This window comes from Corvus moneduloides, chromosome 4, assembly GCF_009650955.1.
Source record: "Corvus moneduloides isolate bCorMon1 chromosome 4, bCorMon1.pri, whole genome shotgun sequence".
Lineage (NCBI taxonomy): Eukaryota > Metazoa > Chordata > Aves > Passeriformes > Corvidae > Corvus > Corvus moneduloides.
This window is the reverse complement of record NC_045479.1, coordinates 1611611-1631279: the sequence shown is the minus strand read 5'-3', so window position 1 is coordinate 1631279 and position 19669 is coordinate 1611611.

Below are 19669 nucleotides of genomic sequence, written 5' to 3'. Positions count from 1 at the left end.
CAAGCAGTTATAAAAGTGAATAATATTTTCATTTGGCAATTGTTTGATGTTGGTATAATGAGATGCAGTAATGTTAAGGCCTTTTCAGCAGCACATGTGATTTCAGTAAGAACTGGACAAGGGATAAGCATTGCTTGTTTTTGGGGATTTGCCATATTATTGTCACCAGATAAAAGGTCTAATGTGATATAATTGTTGTCAAAGTCCAGGTAATTATCTGGAGTTTGCCACAAAATTTGCAATAAATCAGATAAAATTATTTTCCATTGTTGTTTCCACAACACAAAATCACCAGGTGTGAGAAGAGTTTGCATTATTGCAGTTAAATCATGAGGTACAAGCAAGTGAGTTGCAAAAGCCGTACTTAAAAGGCTCTTAAATTAATTACGATGCATCCCAAACTCCTTAATTGCCTTGCACAAATCCTTAATATTAGAATAAGGAAAGGGCATCCAGACAGGGTTAGCTCTTTTGCTAGTACAAGAGAGTGTAGTAGTAGCAGCAGGAGGTACTTCCTGGAAGCCATGGGTTCCCAGATTTAAGGGGGTAGTCACATGACTGTGGGAACCTGGGGCGGGACAATGGGAAGCAGGGGCAGGGAGTGGAGGGGCAGGGTCGGGGAGTAGAGGCGGGGATGCGGTGGGAGGAGGGGAGAGGTTAGGGGCGGGGTTGTGGGAGGCAGGGGTGGTACTTGAGCCATGGACGGGAAGAGAGGGAGGGGTGAAACACAACGCTGTGGGGGCGGGGTTGGGGGCCGGGAGAGGTTCTGACGTGGGAGTGGGAGGGGATGGGGACAAGAAGGGATTATTGTGGTGGGGGAGAAAGGGATTGTGGGAGGTGTAGTTTGGAGATGAAGATAAGTTGCGTCCGCCATTACTGGAGACAAACAAACTCGAAGAAAAGGGGTTAGGGGTAGGTGGTTTTTCCCGGACTGCGAGCACATGTCAATGGCTGTCCCTGGGAACAAAGAGATCAGGGGAGAAGGGGTTTTTACGCATGCTTAAAACATGAGGACTAGAAACTGGGGATGAAGGAGTGGAGAAAAGGGGTTGGGAAGGTCCTGGGACAGGCTCCGGATTCCCGTACAAGGCAGGGTGCTGAGGAGACATGAGTGGGCCAGGAGTTCGATAGCTCTCCTGTGCTAAAGAGCAGGCTGCTCCAGCTGTGTTTTCCAGCATAGGGGAAGAGGGGTCAGGGACACAGGGGTTGGAAGAGGGCTTAAGGGAATTAAAAGACGGTTTTTGCAGTGGCTTTTCATGTAATGCTTTTTTCTCTGGCAAAGTATAACTTAGTAGTAGGAGAGGAAAAATTTTGAAACTGTTTCATCTCATGAGCGCCTAAGAGAGGAGAGTTTTCTCCCCACCTTATCCCAAAATTCAGAAGATCTCATATCCTTGGAGGTCAGATTAGGAAAGTACTGGAAAAGACATCGTACAAAAGATTGGACTAGATTTTTAAGGTATTTATGCCCAGTTAAAGAAAGGTAGCTTTGAACTTGGTAGTATATTCCTCTATGGTGTGCAGAAACCTCAGATCCCATTACGAATGCAGTACCACAAACCTCAGCCCCAAATCGCAAAAAAGAGGAAAAAAAAGAGAAAATTTGCACTGGAACCATCTTAAGACAGGAGCCCCTAAACCAGCAGGGAAATACTCACCAGAATTCTGGATTTATCAAAGGAAGGCAGGTCCAGAGAAAGAAATAAGCGAAATGGGTCTTCCACTTTCAGCCGTTCCCTCGCTACGTGGTGTGGGGGAGGGTACAGGGTGAGGCTCTGGGCTCGCTGTTACACAAAAAGTAACAGCCCGCTACAAAGAGCTGGCATTTCAGGACATGCAGAGCTACCTCCAGCAGACACGCAGCTGCTGGGACACCCTAAAAGTCTCTCAGAACTGAGGTTCAGAGAGAGCACACTGGGTGCCAAATGTGGAAAATACTTACAGTTTTTTACTGGCTAGGCTTGTAGTTCGATGCCTTAGAAAGCCTCGGGCAGCCTAGAGAGGTAGCACGGTGTACTAGTTTGAAAACAGACCAGTGGGAGGCACCAAGTCAGAATGACAATTTAATGGGGAAATTAAAGAAAAGGACAAAAAAAAAAAGAAGAGAACACTGGTTCAAACTGACAGAGTCAAGATACAACCTGACACCCTGTTGTAGCAATCTGGTAAAATGTTGGCTGCAGTCCTCTGAATTGGTGATCCTGTAGAAAAGGGTCTGCTCTTCCTCAGAAGGTCCAGTGGTGGCTATGTAACTCCTGTCCTCTGGAAATCCAGCGGAAGTGTTGCCTCTGGTGTTCAGCATCTCAGATTATATCCAGGATGAAATGCTTGGTTCCTCCCTCTGGGTGGAGCATCTCACAATGGGATAATGAGTCATGAGGCCAAGTGTTGATTAGGCTCATTAACAGAAAATAATCCGGAGGGAGTTATCGCTGAGTCATGCAGCATGGCAGGACAATGATGGGCCATTAACAGAAAGATAGTCTGGGAGGAGGAGGCAAGGAAACACTGCCTCACCTGATTTCAACAGCTCATGAGGGTGGTAATAGACTACACTGCAACCCAGGACAGAGACACCAAGTCAGAATAAAAATTTAATAGGGAAATAAAAAGAGGGGGAAAAAATATAAAGGCAGATAACACTGGGTTAAACTGACAGAGTCAGGATACAACCTGTCACCCTGTTAATCAGGGTAGTGGTAGCAGTCTGGTAGAATGGTGGCTGCAGTCCTCCCGAAGCAGTGATCCTGTAGAAAGAAGGTCTGCTCTTCCTCAGAAAGTTGAGTGGTGGCTATGTAGCTCCTGTCCTCTGGAAATCCAGTGGAAAGGTTGTCTCTGGTGTTCAGAATCTCAGATTATATCCAGGATGGAATGCTTGGTTCCTCCCTCTGGGTGGAGCATCTCACAATGGGATAATGAGTCATGAGGCCAAGTGTTGATTAGGCTCATTAACAGAAGATAGTCCGGAGGGAGTTATCTCTGAGTCATGCAGCACGGCATTGATGGGCCATTAACAGAAAGATAGTCTGGGGGGCAGGAGGCAAGGAAACACTGCCTCACCTGATTTCAACAGCTCATGAGGATGGTAATAGAATACCCTGCAACCCAGGACACATGGGCAATCTAGCATTTCAGTAGCTCTAAAAGCGGCAAATAGTAGCTGCAAAGCTGATACCACCAGTAGAAGCAAAGAGGGAGAAATATAGCCTTCAGTTTGCCTAATTCCTGCAATCAAAAGCTTTCAGAGACAGAAACACACAGATGTTCGCAGAAGGGGTGCAAAGCCAAAGAGGGCGGGCCCCCTCTCAGGCCCTTCTTTTATTCAGAGAAGAGGAAAGGGGAGGACTGGGGGTGGACCTGGGGTGACCAGCCAATCAGACACTGCTGAAGAGTTTGAGTTACATTTGGTTTTGCCTGTGCTTGGAACAAAGGAGTTCAGATCACATGGCAGAGGCAAGTCCTGGCTTATCTTGTCTTGGGGAAGGGAAGCTCAGAACAGGCAGCAACAGCAATAGAAACATGTTCTGCCCCCACATGTCTCGATGGGATTAGAGTAAACTGCCCACCGGTATCACCCAATGCTTCATATTTCTGTGACTGATGTGCCAGGCCATCGGATCCACACTGCCCAAAAAATCCGGTTCTCCCATTCCTCTCCCTGGCTAGAGGCACGGCCCCTCTAGTCCTGGTTATTCCCTCCCTCGGCATACATGGTAGAGGTCCCTTTGAGGGGATTTGACATATCATCTTCCCCTCTGTAATACCTGGCAGCTTGGTCACAGGAGGCTGAGGCTACTTTCACCTTAGCAGAACCCCTGTGGTTCTGCCCCTTTGAGTTCACACACCCGCGCTGCCAGGACAGAAGTGGGTTTCCCATCCCACCTTCTCATATCTTCCCCGTGGTCATACAGAAAATACCACAGCTCAGCTTGTGGGGTGTACCCTCTCTCCCTAGCTGGGGGACATCGGGCTCTGACTTGGGGGCCTGTGACTCGCACTGGTGCCACACTGATCTTCCTCATCTCCTCCCTCATGTCCTCCCTCATCTCCTTCACCAGTACCCCCACTCAGTTCAGGTGGTCCATTTCTGAGATGGGCTGTTGTTGCGGGTTGGGTTTGTAACCGGGCAGAAACACCAATTTAGTGTAGTGGTTTGGTCCAAAATACTCATTACTGTTTATCTTCTATGAGATAAGAATTTGGAGAAATGCAAAGCAGGCACCAAACTTGAAAGAATATAAAGAAGTTTATTAACAGACCTAAAAGAAGGGAAAAAAAAAATTATACCACCTTCAGAACTCTTCTCCTCCCCCCACCTTCCTCCCTTCTCCCACTGACAATGTAAAAAGACAACCCTTAAGATGTTCAGTCTGTTTACCACTTCCATAATAACCTTGTTCAGTCCATTTAGAAAGAGAAGTCTCTTCTTGCTTGTGCTATGAAAACAGTATCACAATGAGACAGCCGCCCACTTCCAAATATTGTTCAGTCCATTTAGGAAGAGGTCTCTCTCCCTGCATGTGAGTCCCTTCCCCCGACTTGCAGCTTTTCAAGGTCACACACAGATAGCAGTTGGTTTTCCCGCAACTGCGTTCAAGGGTCCACTCTTGAAGTTTTTTGGGGTACAATTTTAATGTTGAGCCGTTCGGAAACAAAAAACAGAGGCCCTTCTCCTTCCCTGGGAGCAAAGGGTCTTCCTCATCTTCATCGTTAGGACTATCTCTGGGAGCATCTCTAGGAACTGAGGTTTTCTCCTTTCTCTTTGGAGCAAAAGTCCTCATCTGGTCCATCTCTAGAGACTGAGGTTTTTTCCTTTCCTGTTTGGAGCAAAAGTCCTCATCTGGTCCATCTCTCCCTGTCCAAACTTCTCATGAAATTACAGCTGCGTCAGCATCTGCCTATCTCAGCGCAGGTGCTTTTGCTTACGAGTTGAACACTCCACCCCCCATATCTTCATGAAATTACAATGGGATACTCTGATATATCATAGCTTCACAACAGACTTTCAGCTTTAAGCATCTCCTCTCTCTCTTCCCTCAGGTTTTCAGCTCTTCACAGCAATAAAAGGGTTAATCTCACCTTGGCCTTGCAGCTGTGTGGCTTATCGCTGTTGGTCACCTGACCTCTTCGGGACAGAGGTGCCGCTTTGCTGAAATCTTGGCCGCAGTGGAGGGGGAGGGGGGGGGGAGTTCCGAGCTCCTCTGGCTGCCCACAGCCCTGCTGGGGGGGGGGTCGTCCTGGAGCCATGGCCCGGCCCGGCCTGACCCGAGCAGGGCCTGGGCCGGGCCCACTGGGCCCCGCTCGGGCCCTGCAGCCACCTGTCCCAGCACCGGAAATGAGAGAGAGCTTGGGGGGGAGTTTGTCTATTCTTAAGTGTGTATCACAGAGGCGGTCACAACTTTAAGTGGCTTAAAGAATTGTCCATGTTCAAACTGGCCAGCTGATAGGCTCTATCAGGTCATAGAGGAAACAGTAAGCACCCCTTTGCAAGGACATCAGCTCCGGGACTATGCTTGCTAACCTATGACAGCTGTTGGGCAGTATCAGGCTGTGGGACAGGATCTCTAGTCTCTGGGGACAGATCTCTAGTCTCCAGGGTTGTGTCGGTCTCTGGGGCAGGATCAGGCTTTGGGGCAAAATCTCTAGTCTCTGGAGCCGGATCTTTAGTCTCTGGGGGCCTGTCAGGTTCTGGGGCAGCATCCTTAGACTCTGGGGCAGGTGCCTGGGCAGTTATACAAGTCAATTTCACCTTATCCCTGAGTGCTAAATAGAGTAGAACTATCAACAACACCAGATAGACTAAACCTATCACCAACACTTGGCTAGTAGGGGAAATCTAAACCCTTTGAAAACTGGTGGGGTAGGCCCAAAGAACTATTTGAAGGGTTGGAGAAAAATTCCCTCGGGGTTATTTTCTCACAGAAGGTACCATTGTTAATGTAACCCCAAAAACATACGCTTAGTGTGTGATAGCTTTTTATCCATGTGCCCACATTCAAGAGAAAATTAAAAACCCGTGAATTCTTCACCTTATCAACCCATAGCACTAACTGGATAACAGCCACAGTAACCTTAGTCAGAGGACCCATGTTTAGATAAGGAGATGCAAAGGGGAGAAATATAGCCATGAACACGTGACACCTGTCAGCTAGCCCACATGGTGCCGCCTAACGAGGTTCCTATATCCAGCGCACAGAATTAAGTTACCCAGGAACTGTTATTCCTTTTTCTTAATGCCCTCAAGCCCCACCTTGGGCACCAAGATCTGTCTTGGTTTGAAAGACAGGTGTCTGCTAAGGAAGGCAGGAGTCTCCCTTGAAATGAAAAAATGCAACCCCCTTTCCTCCTAATTATTATAATTTTGAAATTAAGGGGCTTTCAGGAAAAGGTATGAGGAATGGGAATAACAGTTCTTTACTATTATATATGTATGCGTATAACAAGGCAAACAAACAACAATAACTATGGCAGTAACAGCAAACAATCACAAACCCAGTCCCAGCCTTCTCGGCTGTCAGGCCCTTTCCCCTCGGGTGCAGTTCCGCTCGCAGCCGGCAGGGGCGCTGGCGGCTCCCGGTGAGCAGGGCAGGTTGTGATGGTTTCCCCGCGGCTGCAGGGGGTGCTCCAGAGCGAGCTCGGGGAGCACGTGGCAATGGCAGCTTGGGATCCTGGGAAGGGATGGAACAAAGGCTTCACAAACCCCCCAGGCAGCCAATCCCCGGTGTCCAGCTGGACCCTCGGGAACAGCAGGCTGGAACAGCAGGGACGCGCACAAATCCCGGGTGGCAGATGAGGTGTATCAAACTCCGGAGCTGCGGTGGGAACCCCGGGGATATCAGGAAGCAGGGTGTACAGGGCTACAAAGTAGCGAAAGCTGAAAGCAGCGACAGGGGCAGGGCGGCCGCAGCCCGGCTCCCAGCGGGGCAGGGAAAGGTGGGCTTGGGAAAATCCCAGGGTTTTCTCCCTGAGGCACCTGAGCAGATGGTCTCTCTTTTAGTAAGGTGAGGTGTTAGGGTCCCAGTGCAACAGCTGCTCCAGTGAGCAGGCTCCAGTCACAGTAGAAGGAAGGGAGCCGAAAAGCAGAAGCCTGAAGCAGACAAGATCCCTCCACAAGGATGGCAGCCTCTCTCCCCCGTCCGAATGCCGACAACACACCCCAGTCCACACAGCCAGGTGAAAGCGAGTAGCCCCCCTTAGCTCCTCCCTCCCGGCCAGGTCCTTTGTTCCTTTCAAGCACCCAGCAATTTGTCACGCCAGCAACATGTATGGGGAAAATTCCTCAAGGGAAAAAAGAGAACAGAAGGGGAACTCCCAAACCCCAACCCTTATATCTAATCTAAATCTATACTCCTTTAGTTTAAAACCATTACTGCTTCTCCTATCTCTACAGGCCCTACTAAAATGTTTGTCCCCATCTTTCTTGTAACTCCCCTTAAGGTAGTGGAGGGCTGAGTTGTTGACCGCTCTGGGATCTGCTACTCAGTCAGTTCTCCATCCACCTCACTTGTCTATTCATCTAACCCACACTTCCTGAGTAAGCCTATGAGGCTGCTGTGATAGTGTCAAAAGCCTCACTGAAGCTGAGTTATAAAATATCCACTGCTCTGCCTTCATTCATTCCGGTTTCATCATAGAAGGCAGTCAGGTTTGTCAAACATGACTTATCTTCAGTGATTCCATGCTGACTACTCCTAATAACCTTCTTGCTTTCCATGTGGGTACAGATGGCCTCCATCACCTGTCCAGATATTGAGATGAGACTGACTGACCAGTAGTTCCCAGAACGGCCTACTACATATTCCCCCTTTAACATGTACCTGTAAGGCCCCAATAAAAGGACTTTACAGTGGTTCATGTACTCTGAGTTAGATGCACGGGAGAAATATTGTCTAGATATTCTCAAGAGATCAAAACAAGACAAAAGTTTACTAGCAAACTTTAGAAAAAACAGGGCATTTTGGCAAAAGGTTTACCACAATGTCCAATCGACATAAAACACTTCCCACAGCATTAATTCAGCCCATTTCACTTAGCAAACTTTAAATCCGTTAAATTACTCAAACTCTTCTAAGAAGAGGGAATCAGAAGGAGAGAAAGACAGAAAAGTTATAGAAAGGTACACATATAGCTACCAACTTCTGGGTTCCAGCAGTGTTCAGATAGAAACTCCAAGAGGAAGATAGTGTCCAGATGACTGTCCTGTCCTCCTTCTCAGCCTTAAATACCCCTTGGCCTTCATGGGCCCTCCCCCCAGGTGGGTCTTCTAGTCATTTGGCTATTGAGCGTGGGCTTTGGTGGATGGATGCCGCGTTTATTCCTACTGGGTCCCTTGTGGAGACACTTAGGCAGAACTCTCCTAGCACCTACGCGTGCACACAATCTCACCTTCACAGTTAGTCATGAACAGCCACTCACACACACAGTCTGTGCACAAACAGGAGACAAAAAGGTGAGAGGGGTTCTTTGCATGCAATTCCGAGGCATTTAATGGCAACACACCCAAAGGGGGCAGAGGCAAGAAGAAACAAAACTGAAAGCCCGTGCCGGTTTTATCCCGAGAGCTCCCACAGGTGGGCAGAGCATCCAAAACCAATAGTCTGAGGGCTAGGGGGTAGAGGCAAGGTTGAGTGGCATAACAGGGCCAATAGGAAAAGGGATGGGAGGGGGGAGAGGGCCAGTGACCAGCAGAAGCTAGACAAAGGGAGAACTTTCTAGCAGTGTTGTAAGGAGAGACCACTTCTAGGGCAACTTGGGGGGGATAAAGTGGACTTAGAAACCACAACAATTTGGCCCCTCAGGAGCTGGGTTAGGGCAGAGTGGGGCACTGCCTCCAGTGTGCCAATGATTGGCAGCTTTGCCAAGTTGTGATACAGGCTCTAGGGCTGGGGGAATGTGGGGCAGATTACTGCCTCACCATAGCAAGGCCCAACCTGCCCCATCTCACACACTCGTGCATCCCAAAATATCTTGAGACATCAATCTTTCTAGTCTCTGGCAACCACTCCATGGCTCGAGACATTGACTGGGACTGTCACTGAAACTGTGGGAAAAACAGAAACTCTCCAACAATGTTTTTTCAGTGTTAGAGAATCGCAGAAGGCATTACTTTATTCTGGCCAGGATGTTGTTCTGGCCAGGATGTGAAAAAGCAATCATTTCATCCACACATGCCTGGGTTCTGCAGTGAAAATCATTACATCACACATGGTTCTTTATTATACTTTTCACATATTTATACACACAAAGCCCAAAGAAATTCTCATTCATTGGTCTTAAATTACACAATTCTTAGTATTCAATCTCCTATTGGTTATTGATCCCTTCATCTTTGATACTAATTTGGTCCTCATTCTTCCGGTCTCTTATCAGTTCTTTTCCCTAACCAGGTGTCTCTGACTGTGCCAGGGGTTGATGTTTAGGGGTAATGTTTGTAATGGTTGCTAACGGCTCTGTATCTGCTGGCTACTCCCAATCTGTGGATGTTAAACTCATCAGGCCTCATCCAGTGAACAGGGTTTTAGGAAGATGTCCAGGGTTACAATATGGGGTGTAACCAAAGTATGTGATTTGCCACCATCTACATCACCTTGTGATGAACTGTTAAGATGGGTGGAGCAGTGTTTATTTATCTTTGTCATGACTCAACAGTGATATATCCCTCTGGGGAAGCAGCAGCACCACCCACCCTGAAGGGGTCATTTTCCCAATTGCCAGTAAGGGTTTTCCAGGTCCTCACTGAGAAATGGGGATGCCCAGCAATTGTGGATTCTGGATGATGGTAAAGTATTTAGTCAACTGGTGATATATCTTTCTCAATCACTGTTCTCTCTCTCGTATAGTATTTAGATGCATCACCTTGCTTATTTTTACCAGTTGTTAAAGCCAAGTGAGTAATAAGCTTATTGTTTGTCTTGGTTTGAAAGACAGGTGTCTGCCAAGGAAGGCAGAAGCCTCCCTTGGAATGGCAGATATAACCCCTTTCCCTCTGAGGTATTATAATTTTGAAATCAAGGGCTTTTAGGCAAAGATGTGGGAAATAGGAATAACAGTTCTTTACTATTTTATATATATATATATATATATCCAGTCAAACAAACAACAATAACTATGGCAGTAACAGCAAACAATCACAAACCCAGTCCCAGCCTTCTCGGCTGTCAGGCCCTTTCCCCTCGGGTGCAGTTCCGCTCGCAGCCGGCAGGGGCGCTGGCGGCTCCCGGTGAGCAGGGCAGGTGTGATGGCTCCCCCGCGGCTGCAGGGGGTGCTCCGGAGCGAGCTCGGGGAGCATGCAGTAACGGTGGCCTGGGATCCCAGGGAAGGGATGGAACAAAGGCTTCACAAACCCCCGGGAAGCTGGCCCCGGTGTCTGGTCGGACCTCGGGAACAGCAGGCTGGAACAGCAAGCTGGAATGGCAGGCTGGAGCGGCAGGGATGAGCACAAATCCCGGGTGGCAGATGCGATGTATCCAAGCGGGGAACCCCTCGGAGGTCTGGGCAGGCAGGGCGAGCACGGCTACAATGTAGCGAAGGCTCGAAGCAGCGGCAGGGCAGGGCGGCCACGGCCCGGCTCTGAGCGGGGCAGGGAAGGCAGGCTTGGGATCCCAGTGTTGTTTCCAGCAGAAAGAAAAGCGGCCGTAGGAAAAACAGCTTCCTCTCTCTCTGGACACCGAGACCCAACGGCCCCCACACCCAGGTGAAACAAAAGAGTAGACAGGTGCACCTCACCCCCAGTGGGTAGCTCTTTGTCTTCCTTAAGTACCCAGCGATTAGCAACAGTATAGGGGAAAATTCCTTTAACAGAAAAAAACCTGGAGCTTTTAAAACCCCAACATTGTTTTACCAAATGTATCCTTTTACTTCTGTTTTGCCTCAGTATTAATAGTAAAATAAGAGCATTCTTCATATTGGTGTCTGTGTACATTCTATTGCCCCTGTCAATTGGCAAAACAGACTACCACCCTAACCAACCGGGTATCAGGTTGTACTCTGACTTTGTGGTTTTAAGCCAGTCTTTCTGTATTCATTGCATTTATTGTACTCTTTCTACAAAATTGTAACTCCAACTTAAAATCACTCACAAAGTATTTGTGTGGGGTTAATTTCTCCTGCTGGTTTACCTTCAAACCAGTACAGAAGAGAAACTTCAATTCCCTCCTCCCTGGGCAAAGGCAAACAAATGCCTGACTAAAGTTACATAAAAAATTTTAAAAGTTGTATCATTTCCAACAGGACCACAGTAATGTTACCTTCACTCCAGTGGTCTAACCTAGCAGACAGAGCAGAAAGGAAAGAAGAGGAAAGTATACTGGAACTCATGTAGTGGGGAATTGCTATTCCAACAATCAAAGCATAAGTCTAGTTAATATCCTTCTATGCAGTTCATTGTGCCCCCTCCACCCCATGAGTCTCTAAAAGTGCAAGTAAGGTGTGATGCAAATCGGGGGGAGAGTTCAAGAACCAGTCTTTCAGCTGCATTGCTCAAAGACTCCAGAAGTTTGGTCTGTGATTTCCTGTGTATTCTTCAAGACAACACTCTTCTTTGGTGAGGTGCAGCACTTTTGAATGTTAGACAATTTTACAAAACTATTTTTGATACTTGTTGGACTTGTAAGCTTGGCTCAAAAATAGGTTGGCAAGTTCAATTTAGGCTGCCTTGCCTTTTGGAGCCATAACCTTACAGGTCCAGGTATCACCACAACCCAACTAAATATACATGTCCCAGATTACCACCCTCCCACCAACCAGGTGATCCCCAGAACCTATACCCAGAGAAACAGGAAAGGTCAGTGGCAAACAACAGTCAGTAAAACTCTACTACCTGAAATAATCTGGATTGCCTCAGGTGTGAGAGTCAAAGATATAACAACTCAGTCATTCCAATCTCCTCAGCATATCATTTTAGAAACCACCTACAGTTTTTGCCAGTCCCTCTCAAACCACCTCTCTTTTCTCAGGCAGAATAAGATTGCACTAGTTTGAAAACAAACCAGTGGGAGACTCCAAGTCAGAACTACAATTTAACAGGAAAATTAAAATAAAGGCAGAAAATACCGTCTTAAACTGACAGAGTCAGGATACAACCTGACACCTTGTCAGTCAGGGTGATGGTAGCAGTCTGATTAAATGGTGTCTACGGTCTTCTTGAGGTGATAGATGTCATTTTGTTGAAGCGGTGATCCTGTAGAAGCTGGGACAAAAGGTCTGGTCTTCCTCTGAAGGTCCAGTGGTGGTTATGCAGCTATTGTCCTCTGGGAATCCAGTAGGTAAGGGTTGACTGTGGTTTTCCAAACCTCAGATTATATCCAAGTAGGGATGCTTGGTTCCTCCCCCTGGGCGGAGCATCTCACAATGGGATGATGTAATTTATGAGTCATGCAACAAGGACTTGATGGCCCATTAGCAGAAGATAGAACACTGCCCCACCTGCTTTAACAGTTTATGAAGATGGTGATAGAATACATACTTTTGGTTACATCTTACATTGTAACCTAAGACATTATCCACCCCTAATTCTGTTACCATCTACATCATACCCAAATCAATACCCTCTTTAAACTCTACATATATATGCATACACAATGAAAACTTACATGCAGTTCTCACTTAAAATTAGGTTCCCTTGTGGTATACACCAGGTTTCCCAATCTTTCTGCATTACCCACGAAGTGTAGCCAGGTCCTTGAGCAAAAACAATCCCACAGATGGGTGGGCCTTTGCCTGAGGTGGGACTAATCCAAACAGTCTTTCCTAAAATACCTCTCATGTGTACCACAGGGACTTTTTCTCCATTTACTGTGTGCAATAGTTCAGACTGGGCAGGACTAGCTCGATTAATGGAGCATCATGTGTTGACCATCCAGGTAGCCTTTGCTAAAATCAGTTCCCAGTTTTTGAAGGTCCCTCCACCAAGTGCCTTTAGGGCGTTCTTAAGTAGTCCATTGCACTGTTCAACTTTCCCAGCAGCTGGTGCATGATAGGGGTTACGATGTATCCATTCAGTACCATGCTCTCTGGCTCAGGCGTTTATAAACTTATTCTTGAAATGAGTCCCATTATCTGACTCGATTCTCTCAGGGGTGCCATGTCTCCACAGGACTTGCTTTTCCAGGACCAAGATGGTGTTCCAGGCAGTAGCATGAGGCACAATGTAGGTCTCCAACCATCCAGTGCTGGCTTCCACCATGGTCAGCACATAGTGCTTGCCTTGGGGGGGTTTGGGGAAGGGTGATGTACTAGTTTGAAAACAAACCAGTGGGAGATCACAAGTCAAAATCATAATTTAATAGGAAAATTAAAATCAATGCAATAGTACAAGAACACTGACAGAGTCAGGACACAAACTGACACCCTGTTAGTCAGGGTGGTGGTAGCAGTCCAGATGAAGTGGTCCTGTTGAAGCGGTGATCCTGTAGAAGGGTATGGTCTTCACCTGAAGGTCCAGTGGTAGCTCTTGTCCTCTGGGAATCCAGTAGACAAGGGCTGCTTGTGCTGTTCCAAACCCCAGACTATATCCAGGTTGGAATGCTTGGCTCCTCCCCCCGGGAGGAGCATCTCACAATGGGCTGATGTAATTCTATGAGTCATACAGTGGGTGCTTGATGGCCCATTAACAGAGATATTCCAGGAGGGAGTTATCAGGGATGTGTCATGGTAAGAGATAATGAACACAGCCCCACCTGCTTTAACACCTTGTGAAGATGATAATAGAATACTTACTATTGGTTACATCTTACATTGTAACCTAGGACAGGTGATGTAGTCAGTTTGCCAGGCTTCCCCATACCTGTACTTTGACCATTGTCCACCATAACACAGAGGCTTCACCCACTTGGCCTGTTTGATTGCAGTGCAGATCTTGCAGCTGTGGATGACCTGTGAGATGCTGTCCATGGAAAGGTCCACCCCTCAGTCACAAGCCCATCGATATGTTGCATCTCATCCCTGATGACCAGAAGCATCATGGGCCCAACAAGCTAGAAATAATTCTCCCTTGTGCTGCCAGTCCAGACCCACCTTTGATACTTTCACCTTGGCAGCTCGATCCACCTGCTCTTTGTTATGATGTAATGATGATGATACGACTCTTGGGTACGTGCACATCCACATGTTGAACCTTCACAGTCAGCCTCTCTACCCGGGCAGCAATGCCTGCCAAATCTCAGCAGCCCAGATGGGTTTCCCTCTGCGCTGCCAGTTGGCCTTTCTCCAGCGATCCGGCCATCCCCACAGAGCATTAGCTACTGTCCACAAGTCAGTGTAGAGATAGAGCCTTGGCCACCTCTCTTGTTCAGCAATATCCAAAGCCAGCTGCATGGCTTTAAGCTCTGAAACCTGACTCGATCCACCTTGTCCCTTGGTAGCTTGTGCAACTCGTCGTGTGGGGCTCCATACTGCAGCTTTCCATTTCTGATTAGCACCTACAATTCAGCAGGAACCATCAGTGAAGAGGGCATATGTTCTTTCACTCTCCAGTAGCTCGTCATATGGTGGGGCTTCCTCAGCACCTCACTTGTTCTTTCTCTTCTTCAGAGGATAATCCAAAACTCTCACCTTCAGGCCAGTTTGTTATATTTCCAGAATCCCAGGGCGATTAGGATGTCCTATCCAGGCTCTCTGTGTGATCAGAGAAACCCACTTGCTCCATGTGGTGTTGGTGGCATGATGCGCGGAAGGAACCTTTCCCTTAAACATCCAATCCAGCATTGGTAGTTGGGGTGCCAGAAGCAGCTGTGCTTTGGTTCCAATTACTTCTGAGGCAGCTCGAAGCCCTTCGCAAGCTGCAAGAATCTCTCAGTTGGGGTGTAGCTGGCCTCAGACCCTTTGTATCCCCGACTCCAGAACCCGAGCAGTCGTCCTCAAGTCTCTCCAGATCCCTTCTGCCACAGACACAGCACATTCTTCACATCCTGCCCCATTCTGACTAGCCCAAGGGCTACTGCATGGGCAATCTCCTGCTTAATTTGTTCAAATGCTTGTTGTTGTTCAGGGCGCCCCTGGAAATTGTTTCTCTTTTGTGTCATAAGACTAAGAGGGCTTACAATCCTGCTGTACTCTGGGATATGCATCCTCCAAAAGTCCAGAGCTCCTAGAAAAGCCTGGGTTTACTTCTTGTTGGTAGGTGGGGATGTAGCGCTGATCACATTGATTAACTCTGTCAGAATCTGTTGACGTCCATCTTGCCACTGGACTCCTAGAAACTGAATTTCTTGAACATGTCCCTTAACCTTACTTTGCTTAATGGCAAAACCAGCTTTCATAAGAATCTGAATAATCGTTTCTGCTTTCTCGAAGACTTCCCCTGCTGTGTTCCCCCATATGATGACGTCATCTATATACTGTAGATGTTCCAGAGCTTCACCCTTTTCCAGTGCAGTCCAGATCAGTCCATGGCAGATGGTGGGATTGTGCTTCCACCCCTGGGGCAGCCAGTTCCAGGTGTACTGTACTCCCCTCCACGTGAAAGCAAACTGAGGCCTGCACTCTGCTGCCAGAGGAATGGAGAAAAATGCATTACCAATATCAATAGTGGCATACCACTTTGCTGCTTTGGACTCCAGCTCATACTGGAGCTCCAACATGTCCGGCACAGCAGCGCTCAATGGTGGAGTCACTTCATTCAAGGCACAATAGTCCACAGTCAATCTCCATTCTCCATCAGACTTGTGCACAGGCCAGATGGGGCTGTTGAAGGGTGAGTGGGTCTTGCTGACCACCCCTTGGCTTTCCAGCTCATGGATCATTTTGTGGATGGGGTAACAGCATCTTGATTTGTCCGACACTGCCAGTGGCGCACTGTCAAGGTGGAAATTGGCACTCGTTGCTCTTCCACCTTAAGGAGTCCAACTGCAGAAGGATTCTCTGATAGTCCAGGCAAGGTGTTCAATTGCCTAATGCCCTCTGCCTCCACAGCAGCAATCCCAAACGCCCACCTGAGTCCTTTTGGGTCTTTGCAATACCCGTTCTGGAGGAAGTCTATGCCCAGAATACACGGGGCCTCTGGGCCAGTCACAATCGGATGCTTTTACCATTCCATCCCAGTCAGGCTCACCTCAGCTTCCAACAGGGTCAACTGCTGTGATCCCCCTGTCACCCCAGCAATGGATACAGGTACTGCCCCCACATGTCGCAATGGCATTAAAGTACACTGTGCCCCAGTATCAACCAACGCATCATATTTTTGTGGCTCTGATGTGCCAGGCCATTGGGTCCACACTGCCCAGAAAACACAGGTTCTCCTGTGCCTCTTCCTGGTGAGAGGCAGGGCCCCTCTAGCCCTGGTTATCATTCTTTCCCTGGGCGTACATGCTTGAGGTCCCTTCAAGGGGATCCGACGTATCATCCTCCCTTCTGTAATACCTGGCAGCTCAGTCACGGGAGGCTGAGGCTACTTTCACCTTAGCGGAACGCCCTCAGTTAGTGCCTCCCTCCTTGAGTTCACGCACCCGCGCTGCCAGGACAGAGGTGGGTTTCCCATCCCACCTTCTCATGTCTTCCCCATGCTCACACAGGAAAAACCACAGCTCAGCATGTGGGGTGTACCCTCTTTCTGTAGCTGGGGGATGACGGGCTCTGACTTGGGGGCCTGTGACGCACACTGGTGCCACACTGATCTTCCTCATCTCCTCCCTCATTTCCTTCCTCATCTCCTTCATCTCCTCTTTGAGGTCCTGGACCACAGCAGAGACATGAGCTTTCAGTGGACCATTGACCATACTGTCATAATTCCTGAGCTTGTTGGCAACAGAGCCCACTGTTTCTTGGGTATTGTCAGCATCAGTCGTTGCAATGAAGGAGGTGTATTGCGATGGCCCTAGCCTTGCCAGGTTCCACATCATCTGTCCTGTGCACCTGACCTTATCAGGGTCATTATCATGCTGTCCATCCCTCCCAAAGAGTACCTCTAATACTGCCACCTCTCTTAGCTGCTGGATCCCTTCCTCGAGTGTCTTCCACTGCATTCTGTGATGGTACTCCTGCATTCTTTCTTTGTGAATGAGCCTTTCTCTCACACTCATTAAGAGCTGCTCCCAGAGAGAAAGGGGCCCTGGCTCCCTCACAAATATCTGGTCCACACCCAGGTCCTGGGTCAACGATCCCAAATACCTTGCCTCACCACTATCTAGTTGCACACCTGTGCCCATAAGGTCCCAAACCCAGAGCAGCCAGGTTGTATAAGGCTCACGCCCCCTTCGCACAATGTCTTTTCGCATACTACGGAGACTGTCGTACGACAGGGACTCAGTGATGATTTCTAGCTCTGGCTCTCCTGCTGGTTGTGAGGGCCCTGGTTCCCCATCATTGTTAACTGGTCGTACTGATTTGGTCTTATACTTCCTCCTTTGCACAGGGGCAACTGCTGCTGGCTGTGATTGTCCTTGTGGTTCAGCTGAAACCTGGACAGTTGTAACATCCATGGGTTCCACTGCTGCACCATCGGACTCACCCTCCTTGGGGCAGGGAGAGGGTTTTTCACTAGCTGAGGAGGTGTATTCCCTTAGCACCTGGTATATCTCCTGGCGCATCTCCTGCATCCCCTTCACCAGTACTCCTCCCAGTTCAGGTAGTCCATTTCTGAGGTGGGCTGTTGGGCAGTATCAGGGTCTGGGGCAGGGTGAGGGTCTCTAGGGTCTGGGGCTGTGTCAGGCTCTGGAGCTGGATCAGGCTCTGGGGTAGGATCTCTAGTCTCTGAGCCTGGTGTCAGAGTAGTTATCCAAGTCAATCTCAACTTATCCCTGAGTGCTAAATAGAGTAGGCCTATCAGCACCAGTTGGTTAGTAACCAGAGGAAATCTAAACTCTTTGAAAATTGGTGGGGTGGGCCAAAAGAACTGGTTGAGGGGTTGGGAGAAAATTTCCCCTGGTGTCATTTCCTCACAGAAGGTACCATTTTTAACATAACCCCAAAAATATACAGTTAGTGTGTGATAGCCGTTTATCCATGTGCCCACATTCCGGAGGAAGTTAAAAGCCCATGAATTCCTCACCTTCTTGACCCATAGCGCGAGCTGGATAACAGCAACAGTAGCCTTAGTCAGAGGACCCATGTTTAGGTAAAGAGATGCAAAGGGTAAGAATATAGCCACAACCACCTGCAACCCGAACAGGGTAAACTAGACCACACAGTGCTGCCTAACAAGGTACCTATATTCAGCACAGAAAATTAAGTTATCCAGGAACTGTTATTCCTTTTTCACCCCTTTCTCTTAATGCCCTCAGGCCCCACCTTGGGCGCCAAGATCTGTCTTGGTTTGAAAGGTGTCTGCTAAGGAAGGCAGGAATCTCCCTTGGAATGGCAGATGCAACCCCCCTTCCCTGAGTTATGCAATTTTGAAACCAAGGGGCTTTTAGGCAAAGATATGAGAAATAGGAATAGCAGTTCTTTACTACTATATATCTATATGTGTATAACAAGGCAAACAAACAACAATAACTATGGCAGTAACAGCAAACAGAACCACTAACCCAGTTCCAGCCCTCTCGGCTATCAGGCTCTTTCCCCTTGGGTGCAGTTCTGGTTTCTGCTGGCAGGGGTGCTGGCGGCTCCCGGTGAGCAGGGCAGGTGCGATGGTTCCCCCGCGGCTGCAGGGGGCGCTCCGGAGCGAGCTCAGGGAGCACGCAGCACTGGTGGCCTGGGATCTGGGAAGGGATGGAACAAAGGCTTCACAACCCCCGGGAAGCCAATCCCAGTGTCCAGCTGGACCCTCGGGAACAGCAGGCTGGAACAGCAGGCTGGAACGGCAGGGACGAGCACAAATCCCGGGTGGCAGATGAGATGTATCAAACTGCGAAGCTGCGGTGGGAACCCCCCAGACGTCTGGGCAGGCAGGGCGAGCATGGCTACAACGTAGCATAGCGAAGGCTTGAAGCAACAGCGGGGGCAGGGCGGCCACGGCCCGGCTCCCAGCAAGGCAGGGAAGGCAGGCTTGGGATCCCAGGGTTTCTCTGGCAGAAGGAAAAAAAGCAGACGAAGAAAGCAGCCTCCCTCTCTGTCCAAACACCAGGGACCGACTGTCCGCACACCCAGGTGAAACAAAAGAGTAGCCAGATGCACCCCTCTCTCAATGGCTAGGTCTTTTGTTTTTCTGAAGTACCCAGCAATTTGTCCCCCTAGCAACAGGTATGGGGAAAATTCCTTTAACAGAAAAGAAACCAGGAGAACTCCTAAAACCCCAACACCTGGTTTGCTTGAATGGCATAAAGTTATTGGTCCTTTGACCATCCACCTCTCAGAATGATTGGTTAAAACTCTACAACACCCATTTCAAAATATTTCTCCAGTCAGTATCATAACAAGGTGCAAAACAATCTTGCAGGTGCAGATAAAGTCTTGGTTTACAAAAACCTCTTCACTGTTTTTAGCTAGCCTGTGTGTGAAAGCAAAATTTTCACAGGATGCTGACAGAAAGCTGGAAAATTTCTCTGCATCAAGCTTTTCAGCATCCACGCCATCGAGGTGGCACTTGGCACTCGTTGCTCTTCCACCTTCAGCTGCCAAGCTGCAGAAGGATTCTCTGATAGTCCAGGCAAGGTGTTCAATTGCCTAATGCCCTCTGCCTCCACAGCAGCTATTCCAAAAGCCCACCTGAGTCCTTTTGGGTCTTTGCAATACCCGTTCTGGAGGAAGTCTATGCCCAGAATACACGGGGCCTCTGGGCCAGTCACAATCGGAT